General features: G+C 46.1%; 1 protein-coding gene across 6 annotated transcripts in view; it reads right to left on the bottom strand.

Moving 5' to 3' along the window:
- The window catches only part of CAMKK2 (calcium/calmodulin dependent protein kinase kinase 2), a 52600-nt gene that overhangs the window by 36778 nt on the left and 2894 nt on the right, over positions 1–12928 (bottom strand). The gene's annotated exons all lie outside the window — the stretch shown is intronic.

Raw genomic sequence — 12928 nt, 5'->3', positions numbered from 1 at the left:
AAGAGATTGACACTCCCTCAGACTGTCAATTCCTTCTGTCTCTGGGACAGAATATTAACCTTTGGTTCGTATGTTTGACAAATTCTGCTGGACAAATGTCACAGGTACCACTGGAATTCAGGAAGTACATCCACAGATGGCAGCGCCACACTGATCACCCACATCACGAAGGTGCCAGGAAAACAGTGAGGACCGAGGAGAGATATTTTATGAATGAATATAATGATATCTCTTTAGGATACTGGGTGACAGTGGTGAGGGGTCGTGGAGAAGAAAGCACAGATGGGAGCAGAAAGCCAGTGCTTCCTGGAGGGCCTGGTTGAGGGCCAGAGAAATGCAACCTGCCCTCTTGGGTCAGTACTATGAGAGTTATTTATTTATTTATTTATTTTTGAGAGGTATTTATGGAATAATGTCTATGTATGCAATCTGGACCATGACTGGGCAGATGGGGGTCCCTTGTGGAGCAGGGAAAGACGACTGGGAAAGGCATTAAGGAAATAAGAACAGCATCCTAGCCCAGACATGGCATGATTTATGAACCCACAGAGTTCCATGTAAAGGAATGACAAAGTACCCAATCATGTGACAAGATGCTCAGCCTCAGTTACAATAAGAGAAGTGCAAATTCAAACTACAAGAAAAGCTTCCCTGGTGGTCCAGTGGTTAAGAGTCTGCCTTGCAATGCAGGGGACACTGGTTTGATACCTGGTCCAGGAAGATTCCACATGCTGTGGGGCAACTAAGTCCATGCATCACAACTACTGAGCCTACGCTCCGGAGCCCACGAGCCACAACTACTGAAGCCTGTGTGCCCTAGAGCTCGTGCGCTGCAACAGGAGAAGCCACCAAAATGAGAAGCCTCAGCAACGCAACCAGAGAGTAGCCCTTGCTCACCACAACTAGAGAAGCTCACACGCAGCAACACAGACCCAGCACAGCCCCAGATAAATAAACTACAAGGAAATGGTTTGGGGGGTCATCAAAAAGTTAAATGTAGGATTATCATTTGACTCAGCAATTCCATATATATATATATACATACATACACACACACATACATATATACACACACATATATATATATACATACACCCCAAAAAACTGAAAGCAAGGATTCAAACAGAAACTTATACACCCATGTTCACGGCAGCATTATTCACAATAGCCAAAAGCTAGAAACATCTCAAGGGTCTATCAATGGAAGAATGGATAAACAGTATATGGTTTGTTTAGACAATAAAATATCAGTCAGCTATAAAAAGGAATAACATTCTGACATGTGCTATAATATGGATGAGCCTTGGAAACATGCTAAGTGAAACAAACCAAACATTTAAAAAGCCAAATACTGTATGACTTCACTTAGATAACAGGCAAATTCAGAGAGACAGGACGTTTAGAATAGAGGTTACCAGAGGGTAGGGGAGAGAGAAACAGGGAGTCATTGCTTAAGAGGCACAGAGTTTCTGTTTGGGGTGAAGAAAAAGTTCAGGAAATGGATTAGCAGCGATGGCTGCACAACATTCTGAATGTAAACAGGGCCACTGAATTGCACACCTGAAAGCGGTTAAAATGGTAAATTTTATATTATATATATATTTTACCAAAATTAAGAAAATAACAATAAAGCTACAAAAAAATACCTTTTTTCCAACTATCAGATTGGCAAAGACAAAAAATATAGTAACAGCACTATTTTCATGGGGAGGATGATCAATCCTAGAGGCAATCAACCCTGAATATTCATTGGAAGGACATAAAACTGAAGCTCCAATACTTTGGCCATCTGATGTGAAGAACTGACTCTTTGGAAAAAAACCCTGATGCTGGAAAAGACTGAAGGCAAAAGGAGAAAGCAGCAGCAGAGGATGAGATGGCTGGATGGCATCACTGACTCAACGGACATGAGTTTGAGCAAGCTCCGGGAGATGGTAAAGGATGGGGAAACCTGGCGTGCTGCAATCCATGGGGTCACAAAGAGTCAGGCATGACTGAGAGATTGAAAACAACAAATGACTTAGTAGCATCCTTATGAAGGAAAATTCACCACTATCTAATAAAATTCCAAATGCACATACCTTTGACTCAGCAATTCTGTACCTGAGTATTTAGCCTATAGGCAATCTCACACATAAAAAATGATATATGTACAAGATTATGTTGGTAGTGTGGTTTGAAATGACTATCCATGGTGGACTGAGTAAATAAAATGAGGTAATGTAGCCCAGGAAAAAATCATGCATTTATTTTAAAAGAGGTGACTCTGTACATCCTAACATGAGTTAGCTCCAAAACATGCTGTTCCATGGGAAAAAACCAAGGCACTAGCTGTTGGCACAGGGAGAAAGGACTGTACATCCGTACATAATCGAGTATGCACAGCATATTTCTGAAAAGATACACAAGAAAATGATAACAGTGGCCTCAAGAGAAGATAACCAGTTTGCAGAAGTCGGGGTTGGGGGCAGGGTGGGAGGGACTAAATTTTCACTATATTTACATTTACTCCTATAAAAGTAAGTATGCAAATAGTAACTATTCAGAAATGAATTTTTAAAAGAAAGTTAACTGTAACCATAAGAGGAATTAGGATGATTAGGCCTGACTGCAGGAGCAGTTGGAGGAGGGAAGAGTTGACCCTGTCTCCTAACCCTCTGTCCCACTCTGGCTGCATCTGAGAAAAAAATCATTAAATGGTTCCCCTGTCTTGGCTTTCTCTTCAGTGAAAGAACACAACCTGAGTTCAATGTTCTCCATAGTCCCAGTCACTGTTACTTTACATATCCTTTTTATCATCCTTATTTCCCAGAAATGGAAAAGCAGAGCCCCTGAAGTTTGACTGCCTGGGGTTGCAGCCTCGGTTTTCTTATCTATAAAATGGGCACTCAGCCAAGTCATGAAGATTAACTGAGCTAAGAACTCAATATTCATGTTTGGTGCATGCTTAAAGTGCTCAAAAACCTCCTCTTCCAACAAAAACCTACTGAATGCCCACGACCTGCCAGGCTGTGTTCCAGAATGTTCTTCCTCCTGTGTGTGTTCTGCAGCCTTGGCATCAAGGGCCTACATCTCCTCCAAAAGCCCGTCCTCCTTCCCAGGGCCACTTCTGACAGGGCTGCGGAGTTCCTGAAAAGAAAACTAGTCTGGCAGCACCTGATAAAGTTAATGGAGAATTTTTTTTTTCTTGCCAACAGGAAAACAATTGCTTATCGATCGCCACTCCAGGCCAAGGACACCAAGCCATCCACTCCTGGCAAAGCTGTTTTTAATCAGTCTCCATGACAAGCTAGTGTCTGGCCTGTGCCTTGGCTCTTGAGGCCTGGAGGAGAAAGGAGAGGGAAAAACTGCACCTGCTGGGGCAGGGCCAGTGGTTGGGATGGAAGTCGGGACCTCTGTACTGGAGGGGGAGGTGTGTCCAGGTCTCAAGAAAGAGCCTCAAGGGACACAAACCTCAGTGCCTCAAGGCCACCTGGCAGTCAAGGCCTTGGCCATTCAGCACCACTGACCCCATAGAGTCTAAGCTGGAGTCTGATTGGTTTTAAGGTCACATATCCTCTGAGGTCACAGCCTTTAAAGGAGCTGATGAAAGTTATCAACACTGGGGGTAGGGGGTGGGGGGGTGGAATCACACACAAGACAGTGGTTTGCATTATAACAGCTACATCCAACTGAGCACTTCTTTACCAATCATGGTTAAGGCTCTGTCTAGGTTATCATTTAATCCTCACAGGCCCTCTGCAAGAGAGGGACAGCTAAACACTCGATTTTGGGGGGGCGGTGGGGAGAGTTGAGGTTTGAAAAAATTCGAAAAGTCCCCTCCTCGAGCCTCCTGCCCAATCCATGGTTCCTTCCCCAGGCCCTGAAGCCTCCCTACCGCCCTTGGCTGGCAACCCCTCCCTCGACTCCCTCCCCTTTCACAGGTGGCTCAAACGGAGGACCAGAACCTTCCTGGAGCAGACGGACCGGGCTCCAGGCCAGGATGAAGGGAACACTCCTTCCTCTGCCAGGAAGCCAAGTGCACAGGCCTCCAGGAAATGCGTTTCCTGGGGGCAGTTTCCAACCTGCCCTGCTTACCAAGTGCCAAGCCACCACCACGGGAGCCTCAGCACAGCAAGTAGCCAGAGAGCAAGCCAGCAATATGCCCTGACCCATGTCACAGGGTCCTCTGTAGGCTCCCCAGAGGTCCCAGCAGACACTCCAGGACAACAGAGGGGCCCAAAATAGCTGTGTGGATGCTGCCAAGGCCAGAGATGATGTCTTCCCTGGGATAACAGGCTTGGCCAGCCACATCCTCTCTCACCTGGGGAAACTGAGGCCGAGGGAAGTCCAAAAGAAAATTCACTCATCCATTCCTTCCTTCAACAAGTAACTACTGGGGACCTACTATATGCCAGATAAACAGAATAAATGTAATTTCTGAAAAGCAGGCACACAAGTGACTCTATAAGCACAAACTGGAGGAGAAAACCAGGATAATATCAAAGAGAACAACACAAGGACCCTGGGAGGGGTACGGTCTGAGTGGGAGGGTCTGGGTCAAGAGAGGCCTCACTTGAGGCAGTTACATTTCAGCTGAGACCAACAGGGTGAGTTGGTACTAAGGGGGCAGCAACTTGTTCCAGGAGGAGGAAAGATCTTCTGAGAAAGCCCTGCACCAGGAAAGAGGTGGGAGAGGGGAGGCAGCAGAAAGAAGACCCCTGGAGCTGAATGGGGCCAGGGGACAGTGGGCGGCTGGGGGGGCCAGAGCACAAGAACTTTGTTGGAAGCTGATGGGAGCAGGCGGGGTGGCCCAGGCAAAGCCACAGAGGCCCCACTCAGCACCTGTTATGGGTTATGGAATTGTGTCCCCCAAAAAAGATATGCCAGAATCCTAATGCAATATGACTGGTGTCCTTAAGAAAAGGGGGAAATCTGGACAGACCCACACCACATGGAGAACACCATGAGAATGTGAAGGTAGAGACTGGGGTCCTGCGCCTACAAGTCAAGGAACACTCAAGACTGCCAACAGCCACCAGACATCGGAAGAGAGACAGCAACAGATTCTCCTTCACGGCCCTGGGAAGAACCAGCCCTATAACACCTCCATCTGGGACTTCCGGCCTCTGGGACTTTCAGCCTCTGGAACTTTCAGCCTGTTGGACTTCCGGCCTCCAGGACTGTGAGATAATGCATTTCTATCACTGAAGCTGCCCAGTTTGTGGTACTGTGTCATGGCAATCCTAGCAAACTAACACAGCTCCCCACCCAACCACACAAGCCTGCTGCCCCAGAGGCCACGATGCAGAGGGTATCTCCCAGAACTTAAGTGGGAGACCTGGGAGGCTCAGCTGTAGCAGCTGACACAATGCTGAGACTTGACATCAGCTGGAATATTCCAGATTCTGGGCCTTGGCCCAGCCAAGCAGTCTTTATCAGACTCAGTGACACAGACTCTTAAAACTGTCTCTCCTTGTATAGTCTTTAGTTTGGAGGCATTGAAACTGATCATTTCCCCCAGAGACAAGGGTCCTTCCTTTACAGAGGACATGAGGGATGGTGCTGGCTTTTTTTTCCTTTCTTTCTTTAATCTATTATTTATTTATTTATTCTTGGCTGTGCTGCACAACTTGCAGGATCTTAGTGCCCCGACCAGAGATTGAACCAGGGCCCTGGGCAGTGAAAGCGCAGAGTCCTAACCACTGGACCATCAGGGAATTCCCATAGTGCTGGCTTTGGAGTGAACAGACTCCATCCCCATCACAGTCCCTGGAGCCCAAAGTCCCTCTCATGTGATGGGGTCACCCAATGTATTTTGATTGGCCTACACTGTGTTTAAAACTATTTGAATGAGATGCCAACATTTCAGAGCCAGGAGATTTCAGATAAAAAATCAAAACGTCCAGGCTCTTGAAAAACTGAACACTGATAACACTGGGCCTGAATTCTTTCCTGAACAACTCCCTGTAGCTGTGGACAGTAAACGCACTGGCCTGCATGCCACAGTCCTCACCACTCCCCTTTGGCTTCCCAACGCCAAGGACAGGCTGAGTGCCATGTTACACATCCTCCTTCTTTTCCACCTCTCACCACCTATCTCGCCCCTACACGCCCTACTCTGAGATGCACTGGACCTTAGTGCTATAAAGGGCATGCGTCAGTGATCACCTATTCCAACCGTTTCATTTCACCAATGAGAAAAGGAAGGCTCAGACAGATTTATTGATTTGCCCAAAGTTATGCAGTGTTCCAAGCAGGGCTAAAACTGGTTGAGTTTTTCAGAAAGGGGCTAAAAATGACAGGTACAGCCTTGCAATGTCCACATATTGTGTCCAGAAGGAAGTCCAGGCTGAGCCAAAATCTCTAACAAAGAGGGATACCTGAGCCCATTCCTCTGGCTCCCCGACACTCCAACCTGTGTGAGAAGCGAGAATGTGAAGGTGCGGTGTCTTACAGCACTCGGGAAGATGTGCCTGGGCACAGAGATGTCAGTGCAACTGAACTTGTAAGAGCGTTGCCTTTCCCTTTCTTGTTTATTGGACTCCAGGACCTAGAACTTTCTAGAACACTGCCAGCACTCAGTAAATACTGGCCAGAGGTCACTGTTTATTTTATTCATCCCAAGACCACTCAGAAGGTCAGACGTTTTCTTTAGCCGGCCTTGAATCCATCCAAGTTCCTTTAGTATGATAACAGCAGCCTGATTCACGTCAGGAATCAATCCTTGTGTGTCAAAGGGGACTCCGTGGAGCTGGCCATGCTGTCAGCTTTAGGGGTTCCACTATGACTCAAGTCTGGTCAACTGGGCATCAACTGCTCTATTCAAGTGATTGTTTCAAGAGTGGATGTGTGACCCAAGTCAGTCTACTAAAGTCTCATTCTAGGATTTTGTGGAAGTATTAAGAATGTCTCTTTCTGTGGAACACAGAGCAGTGAAGATGTACTTCTAGAGTTACCAGGGGCTTGAGAGAACCCTTCATTAGAATGAAGCTGAGAGAGAGAGAGGAGAGAGACAGAAAAGAATTAAAGTTGGAGACACTGTGTGGCACCTGGATCCAGCCCTACCTGCAGTCCATGTATCCCCAGGAGTTTTTAATCTACATGAGCCAGTAAATTCCCATTTATTGCATAAGCTAGTTTGCAGTTGGTTTTCTGACATTTACAACCAAAAGTCCTAACAGATAAATGATACAGAGTTGATTGACAGAAAAGCTTCTCCACTAAGCTCCCTGACAGATGATCAGTTCCCTACACTTTAAGGCTCCCAACCAGGCCAAACTGCCAAGCAGCTGAAACCCCTGACAGCCTTCACACTGACAGCCTGGCAGACACCAGCATTTTCAAGTTGCTTTAAAATTTTTTTTAATTTTAACAGGAAAAAAAAAAATCAAAAACAGGGAAGGAAAGGGCTTATCAACCGGATGGAATGAAGGGAAGAAACTGACTAGTATTTTTAACACAAGAATCGACAAGTTGAGAAAGTGGCATTGACATATAACAGAGGGAGCTATATAACAGAGGGCGCTCAGCCTGGCATTCTGTGATGACCTAGAGGGGTGGGAAGGCGGGAGGGGAGGGAAACTCAAGAGGGAGGGGATATGTACAGAATTAAGGCTGATTCACATTGTTGTAGGCAGATACCAACACAACATTGCAAAGCAATTTTCTTCCAATTAAAAAAAAAAATTTTTTTAATGACATCACTATAGCAGCAGCCATAGGAGTTGTAGATGCAATAATAGTGATAACTAGTCTTTAGTGCTGGCCTAGTGGCAGGCACTACCACACCATACATGTATCATCTCATTTAACCATCACAACAACCTTATGAGTTAGGTACTATTATCATGCTTATCTCACGGATAAGGAAAACTGAAACACAGAATCTGAGTGACTTGTAATACTCAAAATTCTCCAAGCCAGGCTTCAGCAATCTGTGAACTGTGAATTTCCTGATGTTCAAGCTGGTTTTAGACAAGGCAGAGGAACCAGAGATCAAATTGCCAATATCCGGTGGATCATGGAAAAAGCAAGAGAGTTCCAGAAAAACATCTTTTTCTGCTTTACTGACTATGCCAAAGCCTTTGACTGTGTGGATCACAATAAACTGGAAAATTCTGAAAGAGACGGGAATACCAGACCACCTGACCTGCCTTTTGAGAAATCTGTATGCAGGTCGGGAAGCAACAGTTAGATCTGGACATGGAATAACAGACTGGTTCCAAATAGGAAAACGAGTACGTCAAGGCTGTATATTATCACCCTGCTTATTTAACTTATATGCAGAGTACATCATGAGAAACGCTGGACTGGAAGAAACACAAGCTGGAATCAAGATTGCTGGGAGAAATATCAATAACCTCAGATATGCAGATGACACCACCCTTATGGCAGAAAGTGAAGAGGAACTCAAAAGCCTCTTGATGAAAGTGAAAGTGGAGAGTGAAAAAGTTGGCTTAAAGCTCAACATTCAGAAAACAAAGATCATGGCATCCGGTCCCACCACTTCATGGGAAATAGATGGGGAAACAGTGGAAACAGTGTCAGACTTTATTTTTGGGGGCTCCAAAATCACTGCAGATGGTGACTGCAGCCATGAAATTAAAAGACACTTACTCCTTGGAAGGAAAGTTATGACCAACCTACATAGCATATTCAAAAGCAGAGACATTACTTTGCCAACAAAAGTCCCTCTAGTCAAGGCTATGGTTTTTCCTGTGGTCATGTATGGATGTGAGAGTTGGACTGTGAAGAAGGCTGCTTTTGATGCTTTTGAACTGTGGTGTTGGAGAAGACTCTTGAGAGTCCCTTGGACTGCAAGGAGATCCAACCAGTCCATTCTGAAGGAGATCAGCCCTGGGATTTCTTTGGAGGGAATGATGCTAAAGCTGAAACTCCAGTACTTTGGCCACCTCATGCGAAGAGTTGACTCATTGGAAAAGACTCTGATGCTGGGAGGGGTTGGGGGCAGGAGGAGAAGGGGATGACAGAGGATGAGATGGCTGGATGGCATCACTGACTCGATGGACGTGAGTCTGAGTGAACTCCAGGAGTTGGTGATGGACAGGGAGGCCTGGCGTGCTGCGATTCATGGGGTCGCGAAGAGTCGGACACAACTGAGCAACTGAACTGAACTGTACCAAATCACACAGTGATTTGGGAAAGTACAGGTGTGAAATCAAAGGCTCCCAGAGAGGGGGAAGCATTTGTGATCAAGGGCACAGCCCTTCTTTGCTGGTGACCTTGAGGATAACAATGCCTACCTCAACTACCACCACACAGGGCCCTGCACACAGCAAATGCTCCCTAAATAGAAGCTGTTGCCAAGAAAGCACTTCAGTGGCTATCAAGTTCAAGCCCCTTCAATTTATATTAAAATAATTTTTTTTCTAATCACACCATGCTAACTTAACTCTTTCCATCTTCCCTTCTAATTCTTATCCATATGCATCACTTTTTACAAAATTAAAAGCAGAGTGCCTATAATTTCGCATCCTTGCTTATCTGTGTCAAGAATTTTGCACACACTCTCACAGCTTTCATAATCAACACACTAGGGCTTCAAAAGTAGTGGTTGAGACCCAGGGAGGTGAGATGACCTCTCCTAGGCAGCCCAGCAGGTCCCAGGCTAGGCCAGGGTATGACCCCTGACCCCTGCAGTGTCCCCTTCTGCCCTGGATGCTGGCAGAGTAAGAACCTCCACTGTCTTAAGAGTTCCTAGACCGCTACTGTTAGGTCAATAATGAAGTATCGCAGAGAGAAAGAGCATCCCCCATCTCATGCCAGGTACCTAAGGTCAGGTGTGTGCAGATGGTCCTTGCCTTGAAAAGCATGAATGAATGGGTAAGTGTGGGTGTGGATGTTGGGGGTATTTAGAAAAGTGAGGTAGGAATCATCTTACTTCCTCTTCTCCCACTGAATCCCTCCCAGTCTTTTACTGAACCTAAGGAAGAAGTCCAGCAGTTCATGGGGTCCCAAAAAGAGCCGGACATGACTAAACGATGACAACAACAAGGAAGAAGTGGGAAACAATTGAAATTTCAATTTGTAATGAAAATAAAACACTTGACTCCAACATTCTGCAGCTTGACAAATCAGAGGGAGGGGGCCAACTGGGAATCTACAGGCATCCGGGCCTCGCCCACCCACAGCCCTTCTCCCTTCCTCTTCCCTGCTGTTTGGAGGTGATGCTAAATCTAGCTTCCTCCCTTCCCAGCTTTCAGCACAAAGCAGCCCCAGCCAGGGGCAAAGACGGGCTGGAAGCTGGCTCTGGGGGTCCAATCGTGTCCCCCACACTTGGACCCAGAGGGCAGTAGAATTGTCTGGGAACAAATCTAAATAAAATCTCTGCCAGAGGCCTTAATGGCAAAATCCCAAAGCGGTTTTAAAAACTCACAAGGGAGGTGTCCTTCCCTCCACACCCTGCCCCCCCACCAAACCACTGGTTCCCCAGTTAAACTTCTCCAACAGAGGCTTATCTCAGGCACCTCCCACGGTGTGCCTTCCCCACCCCACCCCCACTCACTTCCCACCCCCACTCACTTCCCACCCCATGCCCAAGCAGGAGGGGCAGAGGGGCAAGACCTTGGCCTTCCTCCCCATTTCCTTGGGGGACTATCAGTGTCTCCTCTCCAGGTTGGAATTAGCATTTTTATCCCTGCAACTGCCATCTCTCAACTATTTACAGAAGCCAACAGGGATAAAAAGGGACAACATAAAAATAGTTGCTCAGCAGCTTTCTGGGGGTGAGGAGGGTAGGGGCACAACACACTCTTCCCATTTTCTTTCTTCTTTCCTTTTCAAAATGGAAAAATGCTAGAATTGTTCATCTTTTCCAAACTGACCCTCAACAGTTCCAGACCGCTCACTCAGGCGCTCCTTAGGGACAAGGATCAAGTCCCAGCATTCCTTGGTTCCCAGGACGGAGCTTGTCACCAGCCCCTCCCAAAAGTGTGGGTTCAGTGAAAAATCACCAGCACCCTGCTCTGCCTCCTTTCTGCCCCTGGGCCTCCTTCCAGCCTTCCAAAACCATGAGCCAGTCAACAACGAAAAATTTTTTTCTTCTATCCACTTTTTTTTTTCTCTATCCTTAAAATGTTTCATAATTGACAAGAAAAATTCAGCAGCAACACTACACACATGACTAAAACTGAAAACACTGGCAGCTAAAATAATTCCTTCCCCGTTTTGGTCACTAGCATCCCGCAGCAGGGAATGCCAGAGGTCTTTTCTGTGAAGTCAAACAGCGCTCCTTTTAAATATGCCCTTCTTTTTGGTTTTATCAAGGAAGGGATCCAATCAGGGAAGGACGAAAAAGTAACCATTCAAAATCTTTTTATTTTTTTGAGAGCACAACCATTTGGAAATCATTTCCACACCATCATCTCCTGGGGAAGGTTGATTCCACTCCATGAGAACATGGGCATCGTTTGGCAGCATAAGGAGGCCAAGGGAGACACGAGTGCTCAGGACAAGAAGGTATGTCAGGAAACTATACAGATCTCAGGGGACTTGGGCCTTGATTTTCTCATCTGTAAAACAGAGCTGCAGCAACCTACCTAGAGGGTAGCTGTAGAGTCAATCTTCTAGAAAAATGCCCAACATACAACATGGCCCATAAGCAATGTTCTCTCTAAAAAGACTACATTCTCCCTTCTTCTCTGTGCTCCACTTTTCCCAGCCATCATATAGGAGGGGTTCAGGGACTGGAATTCTCTGGGCTTCCTCCCAGCTCATTGATCACACCACTCCATTTCCATGTTCTTGGTGGGCTTTCCTGGCAAAGCTATCAGGACCTGAGCTGACTCCATGCCTGGCCACAGGGTGCCAGCACCATCTGTCTGGTGAGGCTTTCTCTACTCTGTGGATTTCCTTACCTGGAAAAGGATCTCACAATATACATACCAAAAAAATCACACAGGAACCTGCATTTAACAAATCATGACTGAAATGAATGAAACTGAATAAAATCCAGGCTTTCCCTGAAAATCACACTGTGAGCTGACCTGGGAAGTGATGGGCTTAGACTGGAGCTAGGAGGGTGAAGTGAGAGAGTTTTGAAAAGTAAGGGAGTTTCCTTGTTCCAGGAAGCTGGTCTCCAGTTGATTTCGGAGAACCTTTCTTCCATCACTTTCTCCCTGCAAACAGAGTGACAAAGTAATGTCGTGTACTCAGAAGTTTATTAGTTGGGGGCTGCGGAGGCAAAGGAAAGTACAAAGAAGTTTAAGAAAGTACAAAGGCCTTAAGAAGCTCTTATGGGGCTTCCCTGGTGGTCCAGTGGATGGGAATCCACCTTCCAATGATCCAGGAAGACTCTACATGCCACAGGGCAACTAAGCCACAACTACTGAGCCGGAGTGCTTGAGCCCATGCTCCACAATAAAAGAAGCAGTGAGAAGCCCACACACCCCAACTAGAGAGTAGCCCCTGCTCATCGCAATGAGAGAAAGCCCAAGTGCAGCCATGAGGACCCAGCGCAGCCAAAAATAAGTAAATTAATTAATTAAAATTTAAAAAAGAAAAGAAGAAGCTCTTATAGCAGAAACAATACAAGAAAACAAAATATAGTGTATCCATACACAGATTATTCAGTCATAGAAAGGAAGCAGTGATACATTCTACAACAAGGGACAACCTTGAAAACATTATGTTCAATGAAAGCCAGACACAATAGGTCCTACATTCCTAACAGGTCAGTATATAACAAGCATAGCCTTAAGGGAGAAAAGTCAGTTCCCAAAGGGAAATGGCGATTTCCTCAACTTTCCAGTTAAGAAGGCACAGAAGTGAGGCTGAAGGCCGAAGCCTGCATCTGGGTTATCTGGCCCAGCCCAAAGGGGAGGAGCTACTGGGAAAAGCAAAACATCTGTGCAAAATAGCAAAACAAGGCCCTCTGACCCAAAGGAAAATCTGAAATAGCATGTGCCCGAAATTACCGGCATCGGGA

Source organism: Bos javanicus, chromosome 17, assembly GCF_032452875.1.
Source record: "Bos javanicus breed banteng chromosome 17, ARS-OSU_banteng_1.0, whole genome shotgun sequence".
NCBI lineage: Eukaryota > Metazoa > Chordata > Mammalia > Artiodactyla > Bovidae > Bos > Bos javanicus.
This window is presented reverse-complemented; position numbering and strand designations above follow the sequence as displayed.